Source organism: Corvus brachyrhynchos, unplaced genomic scaffold, assembly GCF_000691975.1.
Source record: "Corvus brachyrhynchos isolate BGI_N302 unplaced genomic scaffold, ASM69197v1 scaffold4, whole genome shotgun sequence".
NCBI lineage: Eukaryota > Metazoa > Chordata > Aves > Passeriformes > Corvidae > Corvus > Corvus brachyrhynchos.
Window position 1 is genome coordinate 2,388,459 of NW_008237878.1, and position 20,750 is coordinate 2,409,208.

Genomic DNA, 20,750 nt, shown 5'->3' on the forward strand with positions numbered 1-20,750 from the left:
TCCTGCTGTCTGTGGCTCTGGACCTGCGAGCAGCATTTTCTTGGTGAGGCTTTTAAGGCATCTCCTGCTGCACAGTCCTATTTACCTTATATTCCTTGTGTTCTGACATGGGCCCGACTTGTGCACACAACTGGCTCCTTTTAGCCGTGGTGCATTTAGAGTGATCATTCCATGCTGTCCCTGGGTGTTAGTTTAGCAAACACAGTGTGTTTGTCACTTAGCCACAGCACAGATCACAGCACACTGCTCACCCTCTTTCCTTTCAGAGGGGGAGAGGCAAGCCTTGCCAGGAAGCCAACAGAGGGTGCTGGGCAGACAAGAGCTGCAGGGACAGGTTGCACCCCAGTCCCTTGGCAGGTCTGGAGACTCTCCCTTTAGAATGTCTGAAAAATGCTTGCAGCTCCATCATGAAATAAAACAAAAACCACTTCAAAACCAGCAACTGCATTGGAGCAGGTGGATAGTGAGCCGGATGGGATGCCCTCCCACAACAATTTGTGAGGTTTTAAATATCTCCTCTCAGAGAAACTAAAAGTCAAAAAAATCTCACAATTTCTCCAGAAATAAGAACGCTGGGGGAGGAAAAGAGGAAGAGAACATTTTGTTTCTATTCATTTTCAGGAATTCCATTTCAGTTCCAACATTTTTTTTAACCTTCAATTAATGCTAGCTATCAAAATGAAGCAGCATTTGGACCTAAAAACATTGAAACTTTGCCATTTAGAAAAGGTCAAACAGTTTTCAAAACATTTTCGTCCAATATTTTTCAGCAACTGAAATTCATCAAAACCAACATTTTCCCACAAAATCATTCTGTCTCAGACAATTGGCATTTTCTGAGGCATGATGCTCCTCAGGGGATCTCCTTGCCAGCCCAAGGAGCTGCTCCTTCCCTTTTGCCACCAGCTGCCCCCTTCAGCAGGCAGTTCCTTCTGTCCTGTCAGACCTTGGTAACACACCCAGGCCCCAGCTCAGGAGATCAAGTCAATCAAAGTCCAACAGCAGGCCTGGATATGCACATCCACAGGAGTCATTAAATGCCTCCCTATCTCAATGTTTTATCTGCCTTTTGTATCTCTGTTTCATCACTCAAAAAGCAGTCACCAGGCAGAGGAGTAAGAAGAGGTCTCTCCCAGAAACCTGCAAATCCCAAACACCTGCTTACCCTGGGATGGGATTCAGTGACAAATGACTGTAAATCAGGGAAGCTGCACAGCAAGGACTTCATTGCAGCTACAGAAGGTACTTCCACGGGTTGTGAGCAGAGTTATAGAGAGCCTGGCACACAGTTGCTTCTGCTCTGGCTCCATGTTAAGAGGTGTCTGGCTCACAGTCAACCCCATCTTTGCATAGGCAGACAAGCTCAGGTTTGTCTGTGCTCATCTGTGTAGACATGAGTAACATGCTGGGGCCAAAGTCACAGTCTGGTCCATAAACAATCTCCATCAGAGCACAGCAAACCACATCAATTAAAGGAGAAGAGACTGAAGCCTTCACCAGGAACTTACTGAGGGCTGAGTCAACAGGAATGCAGACATACACCTGTCCTGCCAGTGTTGGCTGGCATGGGAAGCAGGAATAGCACCAACCAACAGCCACAGACTTCCCCAAAACTATACAGGACTATTAAAATCAGAAGGCCATATTCTCTTCTCTACACACACTGTCTCTCCCCAACCCAAGCCATTTAGAAAACCAGAGCAGTACTAAAAGAGCACCTTCACATTTCAGTAGAAACAGAACAACATTCCCTCCCTGAAACTATCAGGGATCTGGGGCTGCAAATTCAGCTCTCTACACCTCTCCCTCTGTAATACAAGCTGCTTCCAAAAATCCTCTTACAAACACAGTCCTGAGGAGCTATTACAAGTGAGCAGGGCTGGGAACTCGCAGGGTCATCACCTACTCATTGATACACAGACCCAGAGCACTGTCCCCAGTTAAAGCAGCCTTGAGTTAAGCCTTGTTCTCCAGATCTGGAGCCTCCTTGCCAGACATCTACAAAAGAACTGGCTGTGGAAGGCCTTTGAACTGTGTCACTCACCACTGCCTGTAGGTGGGAAAAGTGTTGTGCAAGGAAGGTTTTCATCAAGGACCTATTTCCAGTAAATCCAGCTCTAACACAGAATGCCAGAGGGATTTCTCTCTCACACAGAACACTGGACTCCTCACAGCACTCCAGCCAGAGAGCTGAAAAGGGCCATGGCACAGAGCCCTCCCTTACAGTACCACCATGGTGGCCTCAGCTCCAAGGGGGATACAAGCACATACAGCTTGCTTTCAACCTGGAAAGAGAATAGAAGCCAGCCCTGCAAGAACCCGGAGTGATGGGAGCCAGGGCAGCAGATGGGAGCCAGAGAATCTGGACAACACCAAGGTCACTTCTGTTTCCTTCAGCAAAATCCCAAATATGTGGCTCAAGCCCCCCAAAAATCAGGTGCAGAACCAAGTGCACAGGTTGTATCATCACCGCCCTGTGCTTCAAGTGGGTGGTTCATATTACTGAGCAAACAACTGCTGCATCTAGTACAGGATGGGTATACCATGCTCTTGCAGAAAAATCACAATTTTTCTATGACTTGAAAAATTAATCTTAGGGCTTTTTCAAGTTTCCAGGTCCTCCTTGAAGAGAGGTCCAATTCTCAAATCTAAGTCCAAATGGTGAAGGGCTCCAAAAAGGACATCAATCCTTTATTCCACTTCAGAGACCGGGGTTTTTTCTGCTCACATACTCCCTGCAGAAATAACATTGCCCATGTTCCTACACAAGTCCTCAGGAAGCTCCAGAGCAATTAAGGGGGAAAGAATCAAGGCCTTCTTGTAATAGATATATAGCAGAACTATCAAACAACTTTGTGGGGTTTCCACTGAAGCAAGAGCTGCTTAAGCATTTTTCAACTAAAAAATATGTGGCAAACATTTACCTATGGCCTTAGTTTCAGTTTCTTGAATGCTTCTAACCATGTAAGTCTTTAAGCAGCACAGAACAATGCTCCAAATCTAAGCTACAGGTTGGATTTAGAGAAAAAAGCACCAAGCTTTTCTAATACAAAGAATGGCCAGAACACCATTTCCAAAATCTGTGTTTCTACCAGAAGTGACTGACCCTCTTGTACACCTGATCTGTCACATGCTGGTGTTCTTCTACCACTCCTGAGTCTTTAGTAGCCACCTTAAAGAAGGGCACAAGAGTTATTCAGTCCCAATTCTTCCTCATGTACTTTTTCCCCCAAGATCTGCAGGTCACCAGTATGAGCAAGAGCTGGTTACTTCACATCCCTCTTCCCCTACAACCCAACGAGCTGGTTTGGATCATGTTTCTGCCTCAGCAAAAGTAACAACAATTCTCTTCCCAATTCCAGCAAGTCCATGAAGAGGCAGAGCTGGGTGCAAGTCCACAGCACAGGGATGCTGGAAGCAGAGCAGGCAGCATTGGGCCAGTCTGACCCTGCCTGGCCCTGGCCAAGACTACCGGCCTTGGTTTGCTTGCAAACCACAGGTAGAACAGAGAGGCAGTGAGAGGGGAAAGAATTAATTTGGAAGAGCTCTTGGCTCCTGCATCTGCACCTTATGCTTGACAGGATGAGGCTGGACAGAGAGAATGACTGTGTTTATTCAGCATGTTTACACAGACTCTCTCTCTTCCCGGGAAACATTCAATATGTGATGCCACCCAAAAGTACCTGGCACCTGGAGAAATACTGGGCTGGGCTGACACTCAGCTGCTCCTGCACTGGATGGACACCAGTGTTTGTAGAGGTGGTACTGGCCAGCTGCCTGGCACAGGGCAGCTGCAGAGAGAGGATTTATTTCTCCTCAGACTTAGCCCCTTTTGTTACTGCTGGGCCATGTTTTCCTCCCACCTGCTCAGGTAAGGAAGGTAAAAGGAAACTGTGACAAAATGAATTTTTAAGAATTCTACAAAAGAATTACCCAGTCTTCTCCTCTCTTCCTGGTCAAATTCTCCTTCCTGGGAGGAATTTTGGGAAAGTCATTGAGTTGGTTGGGGGGTTTTTTAGCAAATTTACACCTGAAGCATCCTGGAGGAAAAGGTTATTCCAGTTCTGAGATGCAAAATGTCATTTAACTGCTTTGCTTTGACCCCCATACACACAAGGGAGACCAGAATACTGCACAACCAACATCCAAACAGTTTTGTAGGAACTGCAGAGCCTCAGAAAAGGCAGGGATTTTGAGACACTGACAGCATTTTACTCAAGCCTGTTTTATCTGTGGGACCTCTATCAAGTCTCATTCCTTGCAAACACCAGGGCATGCCAGTGCAAACTGTTTGCTGAGGAGGTAAGAGTCTCCATCCAAGGAGGTGTTACTGCTGGGAAGCTGAAAAAAGTGGTTTCTGTTGAAGTCCTGCTTCTCCTCCAGCACTTGTCCCATGCGGACAGTTTAGCTCTGCTGCATTAAAAAGACACCCAAAAATCAGGGTGAGGAGTGCCTGGGCTGAAGGCCAAAGTCAGCTTTGGGGGGAGGGCAACTGGGAGCTGATTAGATGAACATTAATAACAGCTCCATCATCTTGGACATTCCCTAGTCATGCATTGCCCAACCAAGCACAACTGGCCTTGGAAACCAGGAAGAAGTGAAAGGATAAAGGCAATGGCACAGGGCCAGCTGCAGCCTCTAGACATGGGAAGATGACCTGAGCCATCTACTCAAAAGTTGTATCTACTGGTTGTTGAATAATGGACCCCGTACCACCAGAGCAGCACCGGCTGCTCCAGTACCAAACGGTGCTGGTCGTTTCTGTGCCTTGGACCACGGGCCAAACAAGAGACAGACCTACTCAGCTCCACTCTTTTGCCAGGTACATCTCAGAAATTGTCACAAATTTACACCCACTGCATCAAAGGCTCTGAAAATTCCAAACTTCTGCAGCTATCGGAAGTTCATTTCATTAAAAAAACTTCATATATATTTAACAGGGTACAAGTGAGAATGCTCCTTCCCATATGGCAGGAGGAGGTTTTCCAATGCACAAACTATTCCTAGGAAGTTATAAAGCCAAATACAGATTTCCTGGAAGAAAATGTACAGCTCAAAATTAGTATGTGCAGAACAGGCCCCACACAAACACACATTACTGAGCACTGCAGACAGCAAACCCTCCTGGCTGGGCAGCAAGCTGGAGCCCTGATGGCCAAAATGCTTGTCCAGCTCTGCTCCTTTCAAGCAGAGCAGCTTTGACAAGCATTTGTCTCTGTTTCCTCACCAGTTAAAAGCTGTTTGGGACTGGGCTGAATCAGACAGATTGGGAGGTGAAATTGCCACATCTGGTCTTGGAGGCAGCCTTTGACTTCTGGCCCCATGGCTGGGTTTTATTAGAGCACTAAAAAGGTACAAACAGGACAAGATAACTCCAAATAGAGAAAAGGCAGGCATGTCACATGAGGCAAATCAAGTTAAAAGCTCAAAAGTAAATCCCTTTGCCTGTGTCTAATGCCTCCTGGGAAGAATTCTGCTCTCCGGTTTTTTCCAACAGTTTTTGGTGAGCTCCTAAGCAACACAAACCCTACAGCCTTTTCACCTGTCTTCTGCAGCTTCGTGGCCAGTCTACACCCCACAGCCAAGAGGCTTTCCAGTGTCTGGGAGGCTGCAGGTACATAATTTGGCTCCCACACTCTTAGGCAGCCCAGCATTCACTGACATTTCTGGGAGAGCAGCAGTCTAGGGCTCAGTGCTGTCAGAAGCTCAAATGAGTGTGTTCTCATCCGAGATCACCACCTACAGTGGAGGGGTGGGCTCCCTCACATTCTGGGGAATTTGGACGACAAAAGGGATGTAGGATTGGAGAGGGCTTTTCCCCATCCTCGGAGTTGTGATCCACAGCTGGGCTCCAGGGTTGCAGCACCAAGGCTTTGACCCATTGTCCTACACAGCAGCACTACTTGAGGAAGCTCACAGCTTAGTCAGCAAGTGATGCTGGGGTACAGCCTGTCAGGAATTCCCCAAGGAGATTTCTCAGAGGGCTGATTCACCGAGGTCTAATCCAGCTACGGGAACAGAACAGCTTCAGCAATCTCCCAGTTTAACATTTTGGGAGGGGGAGGCATCTTGGAACAGGCCAGAAATGTTCTTGTTTTAGAAGGTTTGGGTACCTTATGTGCCTTTTCTGCTGCTGCCAACCAGTTTGGATTTTTTTGTCAATTACCAGGAAACACAAAATTACAATAAAACTCACTGCAGTTTGGGAGGAAGATACTGAAAATCAAAATCTTGAAACAATCTTACATCATGAGAAAATTTCCTCTTCACTTCAAATTCATCCCTCTGATCCAAAAATGGAGATGAGACTGCATGAACGTTTGTAACTCCCAGAGAGACTGACTCTTTCCAGCAAAGTCTACAGTCATGGGCTGAAACATGTAATGACAGAAGACAGGACAAAGGATATGAAAGTAAGGAAATAAGGGTCTGGATTTTCTAAGCAGTTGTTTATGTTGGTAAAGTCCAAATTAAATTGGACTGCTCCCAGACCAACATTTTGGGTTGAAGATGAGACACTGGGTCAGAGTCTAGTCAAAGGTTTGATCTCTTTGAGCAGTTTGCTGGTGGCACGTGTTAGAACAAGGGAACAGCCTCAGGGCTGCTCTAACTTCATGTGGTCACTGTGGTCTGGACTGAGGGATTAGGACAACACAAAGCCAGGCTTTACCCCAATGGAAGTAATGTTCAAGGAGAAGCAATTCCAGTCTGCATCATCAGCAGGAGGAACAATGGTGCAACAGCCTCTCTCTCCCCAGCTTCTCTCTGCAGGGCAGATAAAGTCAGCCTTAAAAATTCCCACAGGAGGTTTAATGGCCTGATTACACTGGAAGGTCTGGCTTTTGTGGCTTCAATTTCCAAACAGGTCCAGCCTTCACCAGCAGCAGCTGATTTCCTAAGGAGTTCAGTGCCCTGCATAGCAGGAAATAACACTGAGGCAGCTGCTGGAAGACAAGGAGAACTGAGGATAAAACTCAGAAAGGGAGCACGAAGCAATCTGAAAATCAACACAGATAGAAAAAAGGATGTTTCTGCCAGTAAAATCTCTGGCAGAGTCCTATTTCTCTGCCACAGATTTCTTGTATGCTCCAGGCAAACTATTATTATTATTTTGCTTCTGTGCAGTCTCAGCCCAGCGAGACAGGAGCATAACTACATTACTTGTGGAGGAGACAATCTCCATCCCAGTACAAACCAGATAGGCTGTGGCATTGCTAGGGAGCAGGCACCTCGACACCCCTCACACATCCAGTGTCACCCTGCAGAAACCATTCAGCTGTGATTTCTGACCCACTGCACATTTTTCTCATCCAGCAAAACTGCTGATTAGGAAAGTAAATGTGGATAGCCTGGGTGAAAGCTCCTAACTTCACACCAGGCTGTTGTAAAGACAGAGGAAAATAAACACAGAAGGTACAACTGGAATATGATACTTCAGTTTGATAGTTATCTAGAGCTACCTGCACTAGGTAAGTCTTTCCAGGGACACTGTGCTCCTTCTGGCCCACAGTTGTCACACACTGAGCCTCCTTCACCCCACTAGCACAGGCATTTCAGAGACCCACAGCCTTGTGGATTTGTGCCTGTCCACAAGAGGCAGTTCTGTCTACTAGTGTGAATAACTTGAACTCTCAAGGAGGCAGAGGAAAAACAACTCGGGTAGCTTTCTGTCCATTTCTCAGAACTGCTGAGGGAAGTACTTCCAAGTATACCAGCTAAGGAATTACCCCAAAACATCTCTGTGAGACTCAAGGGAAATGTGTACTAGAGAGCTGCTTTTAAGAAGAAAATACACATGGAAAGTTCTGTGCTCAGAGCAATGAGCTTGGTTGAGTCCTGCCAATCCCCTAAAACCAATGCTCTGCTTACTGCTAGCAGGTTTTCTCCCTTTTTATGGAAAAAAAATAAGGGTTAGCAAGCTATGGAAAAGTTCCCAGATGACGAGGGTCAAGGGGAGATATTTGTCAGCAGGGACACCAAAACAACTTGAGTTTCTATTTGTTTGCTTGTTTTAAACAGGTTAGTTCTGCATAAGATCAGTAAATAAAAAACCTACATCCACCATCCCATAAATTGCAATAAGCTAATTAAGTCATAATATTTCTGATTCAATATACACTATGCGAAGGGAAACATTAATGAATTTTACATAACAAGCAAGCAAAGAACATGACTTGTCAGATAGCCTCAGAAATTCATTAAACAGTCCTTTAAGAGAAGTGGCTCAAGTGTGGCGCACTAAAATGATAATAAAACCTATTAAGGAGCCTGTTTAATTAAGCACATGCTTGCTGGCACATCTGACACTTATACAAGGTGTTAGTGTTAAGACAAGTAAAGTCTTTCTTTTGCTGCACAGCCAAGGAGATTGTAGACAAGGCTATTCTTAAAACACAAAGATAACTCTGTGACTAAGCAGCCAAATACCACACTGTGGAAAAATCCATACAGGCACTAAGGGAATGGTGCATCTTTTCTGTAAAGGCCTAGATGAGCCTTGTGTGTGCTCCAAAACAGCTGAGTGACACTGAGTTTGACTCAGAGTCACGCCACAGATATCTGTGATATCCCAGAGGAGGATGGAAACCGCTCATGCTGGGCTGCTCAAAGGAACTCATAGAACACCAGCAAACCCCAAGGGGGTGGGCCAAGGAGGGTGCTCCTTGCACCCATGTAGAAGGGACTGAGAAGCAGGGAGACCTTGTGCCTCCCTAGGGCACATTGTAGTCCTGCTCTGCATCTTCGTTTTCTCTCCTGCTCATGTTGCATGAACTGCAATGCACTGAACCCTGTGCAATATCCAGGATTTATCATTTTAACAGACATGCTAAGGGTGGCTCTCACACGGATCTGTTACACAGTGATGCCTGTGAGGAACAAACTGCCTGGCAGCACAGAACACCCATCGCTCACTCCCTCAGAGCCACGACAGGGACAGAACTCTAAATGTGTTCCAGTCAAACCACCCACGTGCTCCACATGCTCTGCAAACAAAATACCATTTTATATTCACCAGAAACATTTCTCTTCCTGTCTTGTCCTTCTCCTGCTGCTTCTCTTTGTTGTTGATCATTACATACAGCACACACATCTTAGTTTATTACAAGCTATTGCTTAATCATCATCTCACCAGTACTTTGGAGAAGTTTTACTGCAACTGACCCACCAACACTGAAATCTATACAATATTCTCAGAATACACTGTAATTTATCCTTGAAACAAGGCAGTTGAGCCAGCAGACCCAGGAGCTTCAATTAAAATCAGTCTGATCCCACCTCCTGCCCACGGGCACAACGAGTCATCATCTGTCAGCTAAATCCACTTGTGTTGGAGGTAGTCCCCTTATTTGCTTGTTTGGAAGCTATGAACTTGGTTTAATTCCTGCATGTTCATTTAAGAGTTGGACTCAATGATCCCTGTGGGTCCCTTCCATCTCAGAACATTCTGTGAATTCTTTGAAGCTCCCTCATGCTGCTGAGCTTCCTGGTCAACACCTTTGGCTGCAGGGTTTTCACATGGGTTTAACAGATCTCAGTGCTATAAGCAGATTCCAGTAACAGCCTATGCTTCTCTCCTGCTTGGCCCTGTTCTAGTCCTCTTGGATTTTAGTACATGAGTCTGGGACTCCTGAGTAAGCAATTCCCCTGCTGACCTGGGCAGCCACTTAGTACCATCCTCTACCATCCCAGTTTCTTTGTAGGCAGCACTTTACTGGGAGAGTACCAGAAGCTACCTGTGAAAATAATTAATTTCCCTTCCTCAAATCTTTCTCACAGAGCAAGTTTTCTCAGCTTTCAATTCCTGCCTTTTGAAAACTCCAGCTCCTGTACAACTTATCCAGATGACACCTGTGTCTCCACAGTTTTTCCCAATCCTACAGACCTGTGCATCCTGCAAGCAAAGAGCTCCATAAGTAACAGGTTGGGATCCAGCCATTAGTGCTATGTTTGGGCAGGAGCTTGCACAGCATTCCCTGTGCCGTGTCGTCTGTCTCTCCAACATCCAACACTGCTCTAGGCAAGCCTACCTACATGAACTGACACTGTAGAATTTCCTGAAGCACTTCAAACAAAAGCATGGTCAGAGAAGCTTCCCATTAACCTGTGCAGGCACTCAAGAACAGAAGGTCAGGAACAACAGGTCTATTACTTGAACAACTTGGGCAAGAAGTCAAGAGGCAAGCACCAAAGAGGTGAAATTGCACCTGAAGTAGGGCTGAGAGCTGGAGGGGAAGGCAGAACTCTTTCCTCATATACAGGTAAAATAACCAGTGAATAAAATCCAAATTACTGGTTCACTCTCAATCTCCTTTAACTCAGGAGCTCTCAGGGCTTTGCTGCTTCCAAACAGCACCCAGCAAAACACCACATGCCCTGAGGCACATCTCAATGCATTACTCACCAAGTTCTCAGTAAAAATATTCTTGAGAGGTGCTTTCACAGTTTAGCCACAGCCTCTAGGGACACACACAGGGCCACAGATTCAAACGGTTTCGTTTTTATCAGTCTGAGACTTAAAAAAAAATAATAATAGTAGAAACCTACCACATGCATGAGAAGTGAGACTTGTTCTCCCTTCTTTCCCCTCCCATGCTTGCAAAGTGACCAAGCTTCCCAAAGCAAAGAAACTCCAAACCTGTTCCAGCAGGCCAGCTCTAACTTAATTTCAGAGAGCTTCCTCTCCTGCTCCCCAAGCCCCAAATCAGAGGTAACAATCCCCACCTGCCAGGGCAATCTGTGGATCCCTGCCTGGCATAGACCAATCAGCCCCTGTGGCCCCTCCTTGCACCAGGTGGCCAAGGCCACAAAATCATCTGTCTGTTTGCCAGGCTTTATTTCAAGCACAGCTTTATCACCAGGTCTGTGTTTTTCTGCAACAGAGCAACACAAGAAACAAAGAAGAGGGTGGAAATTCTGAATACAGCAGTGCTGACAGAATCACTGCATTTCAAAAGCCTTTATAAATGGTTATCTACAAACCTGAGGGCTACCCTATTCGTAGGCATTTCAGACAGCCCTGTTTAGATGTACCTGGGTTTAGGGTCACCACGAAGGAGAGCAGGGGAAACCTGACCCTCCCTATAAGTCCTGAAAGCACACATGGCATGCTTTATTCTCCTGGCATTTACAGCCAAGAGAGAGCTGCTGGGAGGCAATGAAAGGTGGAGGTGTCCAGGATTTTGCAAAGCAGCTCAGCTCAGTCACCCATGCCTTGTCCTCTTCTTCTTGGCTGCTAGGCTGGCAAAGCCAGGCATAGTCATTGCTTGGCCTCACACCTTCTAAGCCATCTGCTGTCACTGTTTCTCCCTGGTCTCTGTTCTGAAAGGATGGCAAAATTCTGTGCAGTGGTTTTTAAAACTAGAGTGCAGGTGCAGCCTGAGAGCAACCCCAGGCTAACCCCACTCAGCCGAGGGGTAAAATTTTTATAATAGTGACAGTAGCTGGCAAGAAGAAAAGTCCAGATGAGGTCAGCCTAAGAGCTTCAGGAAACCTATTTTCCAAACATTAATTGCCATCTTCCTTGAACACAGTACCTTAAGGGCTCCTCCAGGGATTCTGGTCTTTATTTCAGTACAGTCTACTCATCAGGCAAGTCATCAAAAAGTCCTGAAAGTCCAGAGGATTCCCGAGTCACAGTTCACTGCATTATCAGAACTCTCCATCTTTTCATCACCCACACTGATGCAAAGTTAATTGAATAATGAAAGCAATTCAAATTACCATAGCTTGTTCCTATCTCTGCTTTCAATTTCCTCCTGATGAGGCTGATTGAGGAATGTCTCACCTGTCTCCTGGTGCCAAACTTCAGGCCAAGAAGGAATTTGCCCTGGAAGACATTGTCCAGGAGAGCTGCATTTCACCCTTTCCTCTCCAGTGTTCAAGTGCTGAGCTTTCCAGGACAGCGGGATGGGTTTTTCCTCCAGCACTCTGGGCCCTGAGTGCTCTGCATTTCTCTTGCTCTCCTTTGTGTTGCAAAATTGCTCTTTCAGACTTTTTTGATCTAAAGATTTTAAGGTAACCAAAGTACCTTGTGGAAGAGGCAGCTCACACTGAAGCATTTTTCTCCCTTTTCCACCAGTTCACTAAGAGCACAAGTCCATCGAAGTGACTTTGGGCTGCAAGTCCCTGCTCAGCAGAGCTGGCAAAACACATTTTAGAAACCAAAATTCATATGTTCTGTGCTTTTCACCACTTGAATCATAGGGGAAGAAAAAAAAATCTTTCATGTACTGATGATCCAGGGACAGAAAAGCAGCTCTGCATGGTGGATGTTTTCCAGAGCCAACGTCCCAAGCTCATAGGAGTTGTAGTTTAACCTAAGTTTTCCCTGAAACTCTCTTAACATAATTCAGTAGTACAATTATCTCTGAGTGTGTTATCATGAGCGATGCACTCAGTGATGCTTTTTGGCTATTTGGGCTATATTTATTAATGTTGAGCTCTTGTAGAGTTTTAGGGCTAGACAGTCTTCTAATGACAAAGAAAAATCTAGCAGTTAGCTTCTCTGGTTTTGGACCTAGAGGCAGGGTGATGTGCCATGCAGCAACACCTTCTGGATTTAACACCCCCTATTGTCTAGAAGCCCAGCTCTAGCAAAAATACAATTGTCATTTTCAATTTAACAGTCAGCATTACAATGAAAATTACTTCCTAGCACATTCATTGAGTAAGAAACAACAAAATGTCACTCCAGAACTTGTGCACTTGTGTGTTTCTAATTAATTCTGACAGAGCTGGTTGGGCTTCAAAGGCGGAAATCTGTTTGGTTCTCAGAGAAGGAACTCTTTGGCAAAGGCACTACCACTGAGGCCAGGATCAGGTACTGGCAATTGCACTGGACACATTGACCTAGGCTGGTTTATCTCGGGTCTGGGTAGAGAAACAGGGCCCTCGGGTGCTTCTGAGGCACACATGGCAATGGAATATCTCAGAACAGAGGGAAAAGTAGAGATAAAAGGTGATATACAGAAGCAAAGCCATTCTGATAAAAGCTACAGGGGGAAAAAACCATAACCTGAACAATTTGCATTCCAAACAGTACAGCTTTAAGAGATGAAAACCACATCTCACTTCCCAAAACTCTTGATGAAAAGAAAACAAACGCAGTGAAAAAAAATGCAGGGGGAATTTTGATACTGCATCATACTTATCCAAGTCTGGTACATAGATAAGACTGCTTTGGTCTTTCACAATAACCGAACTACAATCTTTCCCCATAAACCCTCAGAAACATGGTTTCTTGCCAGTGATAAATCTTATCCCTATTTGTACCTTTTTGACCCTGTTTTCCATGCCCCCACAATGGTATTTCACTAGGAAAATACTCTATAGGCTGCTAAAGAGCAGTGTCTCCCCATGACCAAAGCACCAACCATAATCCTCAAGACATTTTGCCCGCTTTCCCCACACCAAAACTTCAGTCCATTTATCTCTTGTGTAATGAAACACAATCAATCAAAGCTCCCTCTCTTCCTCCTGTGGGTGATGGTTTGGGAATCTGATTTCCATTTCAATAGTTTCCCTGAACTTACACAATGCCAAAAGGGAGCATTTCAGTCATCTACTCAGCCTTTCAACAGGTACAAATTTCTTGTGGGACAGAGGGAAATGAAGGATTAAAAGGTCTATTAGCACATCTTGTTCAGCATCACAGGAAGTGGTGGGTAGTTCCTCCCCACCCAGGAGGGACCAGAGAAATCAATTATTATGGAACAGCTTGTATTTTATAAGTGTTTTCTCTTGTGATGACACCATGGACAGACCAGGCTGTAGGAACAAGTCTTGACAGAGGAGTTCTGCAGTGCCTGATGAGCTGGAAACACCAGGACAGCTCCAATGCCTTCCCCGCATTAGAAACTTAGGTAAGATAGGGATAGTTTTAGGATCTTATTTATAATCAGGGCAGGGATATGTTACTTTAAATTTGACTTAGGCAGAATAGTTACATTAACAATATAGACCTCTTTAAGATCTCTGAAGGAAGAAATTGCTACACAAAGTGAAAGAAAAAAAGCAGACTAAGTTTAAAAGCAGTTTTACAATAATTAAGTCACACAACCCCCATTATCTGGGTAAGTGAATTATGTTTCTGCAGGGATCACAGGAACATTTTCTTCAGCTTTGATTCCAATTGTTTGTATCTCCCCTGTTTCAGATGTCCAGTTTAATCCAGCCCTGAACTTTGAGCAACACAACACTGTTCTGTGACTGTGTGGAAAAACCAACTTTTTTTCTGTAACAGTAAGACTCTTCAGCCCTGATTTGTCTCCACAATAGCTAGAAAAGCTTCAAAGGAACCCTGTGTGAATTATTACTTTGACAAGGACTGATCTGTAGGTTCTATGTGTAGAATACTTGCAGGACCTACGTAGAACACCCAATAAAGCTCCTCTGGGCTATAGCTGGGCTGCTGGGTCACCAAATCCCTTCATTTGGGAAGAAGCAAGAGCAAGGGCTCCCAGTGACAAGAGTTGTCCCACTTTACCCTTCAGTGATAAATGGGGATCTCCAAAACCTCATGGACATCTCCCAGCCATCCCCAGAGCACTCCTTGTACTCCACCCTCTGAAGTACATAGCACGTGTGGGAGGCTTTTACTATAAATCTCTGAAGGTTGGCAAGAGCTTGCAACCTTCAATATCTGCAATCACAGGTGAATTTAGGAGCCTATCAGAAAAAAAGGAAAAATAGGTTTTATTTGCCATCAGCTTGAGACAAGCTCAGCAAGGAAAAAGAGGGGAGCAGGAGGGATTAGCACAACCCAGTGCTAAATTATGGATACACACCACAGGTGAAAAGAGGTTTCTTGCACTGCAAGCCCCATGCAGAGCCCTCTGGGGGGGCCAGTCCAATCTGTACAGCTCTCTCCATCCCCCTGAGACAGCAACAGCCGGCAGGAGCTGCCATACTCGGCTAAATGCCTCGGCATTTCCCAGCCCTTTGGGAGGAAACAAACGGCCTCGTCCGGAACACCAAGTGAGCAGGGTGATGTGGCAGTGCCTCTCCAAGGAAACCTCTGCCGCCTCCCTTGAGACACTGCCCTAGGGCAGGAGGTACAGCTTTGCTTAGCTGGGCCTGGCCTCCCATGGGGCAAGGCTGCAGCAATTCAATTTACACATTTTACAGCCTTATCAGTGAGGAGGCTTCACTTTCACAGGTGGGCTCTTGCCATGGCACATTCCCTCCCCTGGGGCTGCTCCCCACCCTGTCCCTCCTTTACCACCCCTGCTTCCTCAGCATTTTCTCCCCTCCCTTCTCATAAAACTTAGTTATCTAACCTGAGCATTTTTCTTCCTTTAGTCTGGTTCTTACTCTCAGAGGAGCCATTTCCTCCTGTCTGTTGTTGATTGTTATTATTTCTGCTCTGTAAATGCATCTATCATGATCTTTTCTTCCAAGGCGTGAGCAGTCACAAGTTCCTCATATTTTTCAGGGAACCTGTTTAGCAAGGATTCCGCAAAAGAATAGTTTCTCTTCTTGTCCTGGAAGGTTGCAAGCATCACAGTACAAGGCAGCTTGGTGATTGCAGCAGAAAACACTAGAACTATTAGCAGCTTAAAAAGAAAACAAGAAACAAACCCCCAAGTCCCCAAACATCCTTTCCTGAGGCTGGACAGAAGCTCCTGCCTGGCCAGCCTGCTGAGTTGAGAAACACATCACATCCCATGGCTGGAATGCTAATTAATTTTGCAACTAATGAGCTGGTGATAACACATTTACCACACTGGAGATATGAAGGAAGGCACAGCTTTGATGCATAGTGTCACCTTCCCCAGTGGGCAGACAGGATATCCCCAAGGCCACATACTCTTGTTGTGCTGTGCTGGTAGTTAAGGAAGTGTTTCACACCAAGATGAGTTTTTCCAAAGAATCACCTCTCCATAGAGACCTCTCAAGGGTCAGGGATCAGGAAGGGCTGGCAGGATGAGGAGTCGAGAATAACTCAGCAGGACAGGGCTCCCCATCCCACAGGACATAAGCGAGACCTGCAGCCAAGTCTGGGGATGGCAGCCAGGACCGACTCAGAGCCCAGATCATTTGTGTGATAGAGCAGATCAAGGCAGGAGCTCAAATGCAGGTCAGTCAGCTCCAGTGACAGTACACGGTCAGACACAGTCTAGTGGCCACCAGGCAAGTCTGACTCCAAACTGGGAGGTCACTCCATGGATCAGGGTCCCAATGCGAGGCCTGTGGCCAGGCACAGGCATGGCTGTATGGAGTGGTGCATCTACACCACAGCTCAGAGAGCAGTGGAAGGTCATGGACTGAGTTTAAATGGAGCCCCTGAGGCCATGGGCAGGGCAGTGGCTGGAGGCCCATGACAGGTTTGTCAGGCTAATTACACTCAGGGCCCTGACACTTCATCTCCACAGCCCTGGCCAGTATCATGGCCAGACACTAAGAGAGATGGCCGCACAGCCCATGACATCTCAGCACCAGTGTTCATACCATGTAGCCCAGAGCTTGCAGATGGATTTTGCCACTGTCCCCTTTAGGTGAAAACTCCACACCCTTCACAACAGGCATAAATGCCTCTTGACATCCTCCTTAAGAAATAACAGGGATGATATTCCGTCTTACAGAGCAGCCTGTGTCTGAGGCATTGCAAGAAGGTGAAGCAATTACCAGGAACTGCTTTTCCTCCCCACATGCTGATGTGCCTTGGGGCAGGGAAAAGCAGCTGCAGGAGCAGCAGGGCACCTCCCAGCCCATCAGCACAGCAGCACGGAGGCAAAGACAAACAAAGATGCAGGAAGTGATTATACCTTCCAACAACAGAGCTGCGAGGCTGAGTAAGCAACTGGTGATTTGAGCTGGCGCTAAGTGTGGAGCTTTCATTAGAGACAAACAACCTAAACCCAACAACACAACGGTGTTTGTTCGTATCAGTGAGGGAAGTTAAATAACCTACTCCAGTGGATACAGCAAAAGTGGAACTTCTGGGATAAGAGTGACAGTAGCATTAGAGAGGCTAGAAACTGGCCAGGACACAACTGGCACACACACACAGACACCCTCCTCATTCAAGAGGAGAAGTTCAGTGTTCCAGGAGCATCATGGAATGCTCCTTTCCGGGTGACATTTAACTCAGTCTTCAGACACCAGACAAGAACACACACTGCAATAACTGGAGATGTCCAATAATCCAAACCAGAAAAAGCTTTCCATTCTGTTGCTGAGCTGTATCCCTGCCATGGTACTCTCTGACCCCGGGTCAGAACATACAAGCTTACAATCAGAAAGATTTAATGAAAAGCATGCAACAGCCAGAGATCCTGCTGCCAGGGGAGGAGGGGGAGAGAAAGAGAGAAAAAATACATCAAATGGCTTATAAAGAAAGAAGTATGTGCACTTCCCAGCAGAGGATACAGTCTTTTAAGCCATCCCACTTGGGGGAGCTTCCCCTAACTCTGAGACTTCCTTGAAGGCAAAAGATAAACAGATCATGGGGCCAATATAGGGGCTGTGCAGCTGCACAAGTCTCTTAGAAGGTCCCTTTTATATTGCCTTGGCTTGTTCTTCAAGCTCAGAGGGAAGGTTAAGTTGAAGTCACCTGCTCTCTGATTCCCTGTGTACGCACTTGAGCCGTCGCAAAGGGAGAGGCAGGTTCTGCCAGGGACAAGATTTATGCACTTATTCCTTTTGAAGTGAAAAATAAAGGGAAAAGCCCTGCAGTTCTGCTTTCAGAAAAACAGCTCTGGGAATATGCATTTCCTCGTCACAAGTTCCACATAGACATGACATTTAACAGTCCTCAAAAATCCCTCTGAGGAGCTGTCAGGCTTGCTGATACCAATATGTGGAAAGCAGAGAGTCTGGCTTCCCATTCTGAGAAAACCAACAGCCAGCACTGCTCCTTTGGGTTGGTTGTGCTCAAGAGCAAATGGGACAAAGAGACATTCTCACACCTTCCAACACAGAGCTTCTTTTTCATCACCAGTTCCTACCCCAGCCCAGTCCAGCTCTTGCCCAACTCTCTCAATCCATCACCTATCCATTTACAGGCAGCTGAAATTTTTCAAGAAAATACAGCTGGCCAAAGATTATGCTTCCAAAGTTCCACCATAGTGCCTCCCCCTAGATCTCCCCGTTGCCTTCTGGCCCCTCTTGTGCCTTACTCCTCCCCAAAAGTCCTCATTCCTCAGGGGATACTTCCCTGAGCAAGCTGAGACCTTCCCATTTACTGCTTATATGATCAGGGAGGGCATTAAGGAAATAATCACTGAGACTGCAGATAATTTAGGAATACCATTTCTAAGGAGATCAGTCATCCTTGGATGTTCTAGGAAGCTCTAGTTGTGCTGATGCTTCTTTTGCAGGACTAAAAAAATTAATAATATTGTCTCCAGGTTTAAGTGTCTCAGAACTCCTACAGCAACCATAGGAGTCCACAGCAAGGATCCACCCAGTCCACCACTGTGTCCAACATAAACTATGAAGCTGACACCTAGGAAAGAGGAAAGAGGAAGAATAGGTCAAAAACACATGGTACTTCCTCTTCAAACATTAATTATTTACTTAGCCTTCAATGATTTTCAGCTGTAGAGATGTTTTTCTAGCCTTAGAGGGTTTGTCTATTCAGTGATCCCTAACAATCTTGGTTTCAAACACTATTGTCTTCCTTTGAACACAAGAATACACCTTGCACCCACAACACCCTCTGATGAGAAGTTCTCTGGGTCTCCTAGCTGGTCCATCCAGAACCAGCTCCCACCATTTGTTTGAAATCTGCCCACATTTGTTGGCCTCCAGTTCTTGCATGGGAAAAGGTAGGAACAGACAGTTCTATCCATTTGCTTCATGCACCTCCAGATTTTGTAGGTCTCTGTTACCTTCCCCCTCAAATCATTCATTTTCCAGGCAGATGTATCCCAGAATGCTCCATTGCTTCTTTTATGGGAGTTTCCACATCGAGACTCAGAAGGTCACCCGCAGCAGAATGGGACAGGCTATGGTGCTTTCCCACTTTTGGAGTGCCATGTTCTTCAGAAGTGAATTTGACTTGTGCTTCCACAAGGCTTTTACAGAAAAGAAAGAAAACACAGACAAACATTCCTTTTTTACACTCACTTTTCCTTCACTTGAAATCAAAGGGAATATTTTGAAAGCAGAACAACTTCTCTTCTAAAAGCACAAAGATCCCCTTCTCAGAAGAGCCAAACAGAAGATCATGACTCAGACACGGGGCTTTAACTTCCTCATCCTATGACCCAAACCTTTGACCTCCAGCATTCTCTGCTTCTCTGAGGGTGTCATAGATCTGCCTGATCTCCAGTCTGTTGGATTGATCTCCAAGACCCACGGCACTTCCCAAATACCATTTGGTCAACTCAACAGCACTCAGAAGGAGAACCTTGGAATTTGAAAGTTTGACCTTGCAATTGTGACCTTTTTTTTTTTTTTTTTTACACATAAAATATTTGGAATGGGTAATGACTGGTGGAGAAGGTGCTGTGTTTAGAGAATAGAGCCATCAAAACCTTCCCAGCTGTCCATGGACTTCAGGGACCCCTCCCATCCAGGGCAGGCCAGAGGGATTTCCTGGCTAATGTCAGATAAGGAAAGATTTCTGCTGAATAGCTGCACGTTAAGATGTATTTTATAATCCCCTGGTTAGCCCAGAGGAATTCACTGGCTGTCGAGAGGATCAACACATCCATAGTGCTGGGATACTTTGGTATTAAATGACAGCTTTGGCATCGCCCTTAAGTTCAGCAAGTCAAAGGAAATAGTTGCAGGTTGTTTTATTTACTGAGCACCAACTAGGTAATAGGATTATAGACATGTAAAATCAAATTTTTAAAAACTACAAATGAACATTCAGAGTAATTTGAAGGTGTCTCACATTTTATAAAAGTATTCAGCAAACGAAATCTTGATTAGAAAACCAGTTTAACACAGTCCTTTGCAGTAAGGATGTTTTTGTGGTACAGGGCGGTCCAGACTTCCTTTCACAGCCAGTGGGCATTCCAGGATCACAAGGATTAAAAACAACTAAATTCCCAAATCTCAGGTCAAATCAAGAAAGAGCTTCGGACCTTCCAGTCACTAGTTCAGTCTGTTCTACATCCTTCAGAAACATCAGTGCCCCTTGCAGTTCTCCCAGGCCCAGGCAGTGAATGCAGCAAGGTTCCCACTGCCCAGGGCCTCAGCTGAGCTCAGAGTTAACCTCTGACCATGACCCTTCTCTCCCACCTGGTAGAACAGCTCCCAGTGGGTGCTCTTGTTTCCAGTAAGAACCAGATGATTCTCCAGCTCTGACATTCCGAGTCTGGTCTGGAGACACAAATTCACACAGGCAAGGCTGAAAATCAGTGAGGAAGCTCTCCAGATGAAAGCCTGTGCAGCCAAAATGAAATCACATTATGCATTATGATGGCATTGGGGACTTTATTAAAAACAAAATAAGCAAACAAAAGGAGCAGCAGTGGAAGGAGAAGCTTCTGGCCATACTGCCACCAGAGGAAATGCTCAGCAAGCCTTGACCTCAGCATGAAGGCTTTTCAAAGACCAGTCCCTGTTTCACATTGGGCATGAACTGCCACTCGACATTATACAGAGGTAGCAAGGCATTTAACCTGTTGTAACCTTGATTGCCATCCACCAGCTCAGAGCAATGTGTTAGGAAAGCAGCATTAAGGAGAAGGAAACTGGGATTGCTGCAGAATAGCAATATTTACACTAAAGAGTACCAAGTGCCTTTAAAATTACAATTTTTACATTTCCAGATATAAATAAAGCAGCAGGAA

General features: G+C 45.6%; 1 long non-coding RNA gene across 1 annotated transcript in view; it reads right to left on the reverse strand.

Annotated features, from left to right (window-relative positions):
• Positions 1–14,019: 14,019 nt before the first annotated feature.
• LOC108446256 overlaps positions 14,020–20,750 on the reverse strand; it is a 9,589-nt gene continuing 2,858 nt past the window's right edge. Inside the window, exons 2-4 of the long non-coding RNA XR_001861398.1 lie at positions 20,197–20,340; positions 18,834–19,019; positions 14,020–18,448 (exon numbers count right to left, since the gene is read on the reverse strand). This is a non-coding gene — a long non-coding RNA (uncharacterized LOC108446256). The remainder of the gene's footprint in view (positions 18,449–18,833; positions 19,020–20,196; positions 20,341–20,750) is intronic.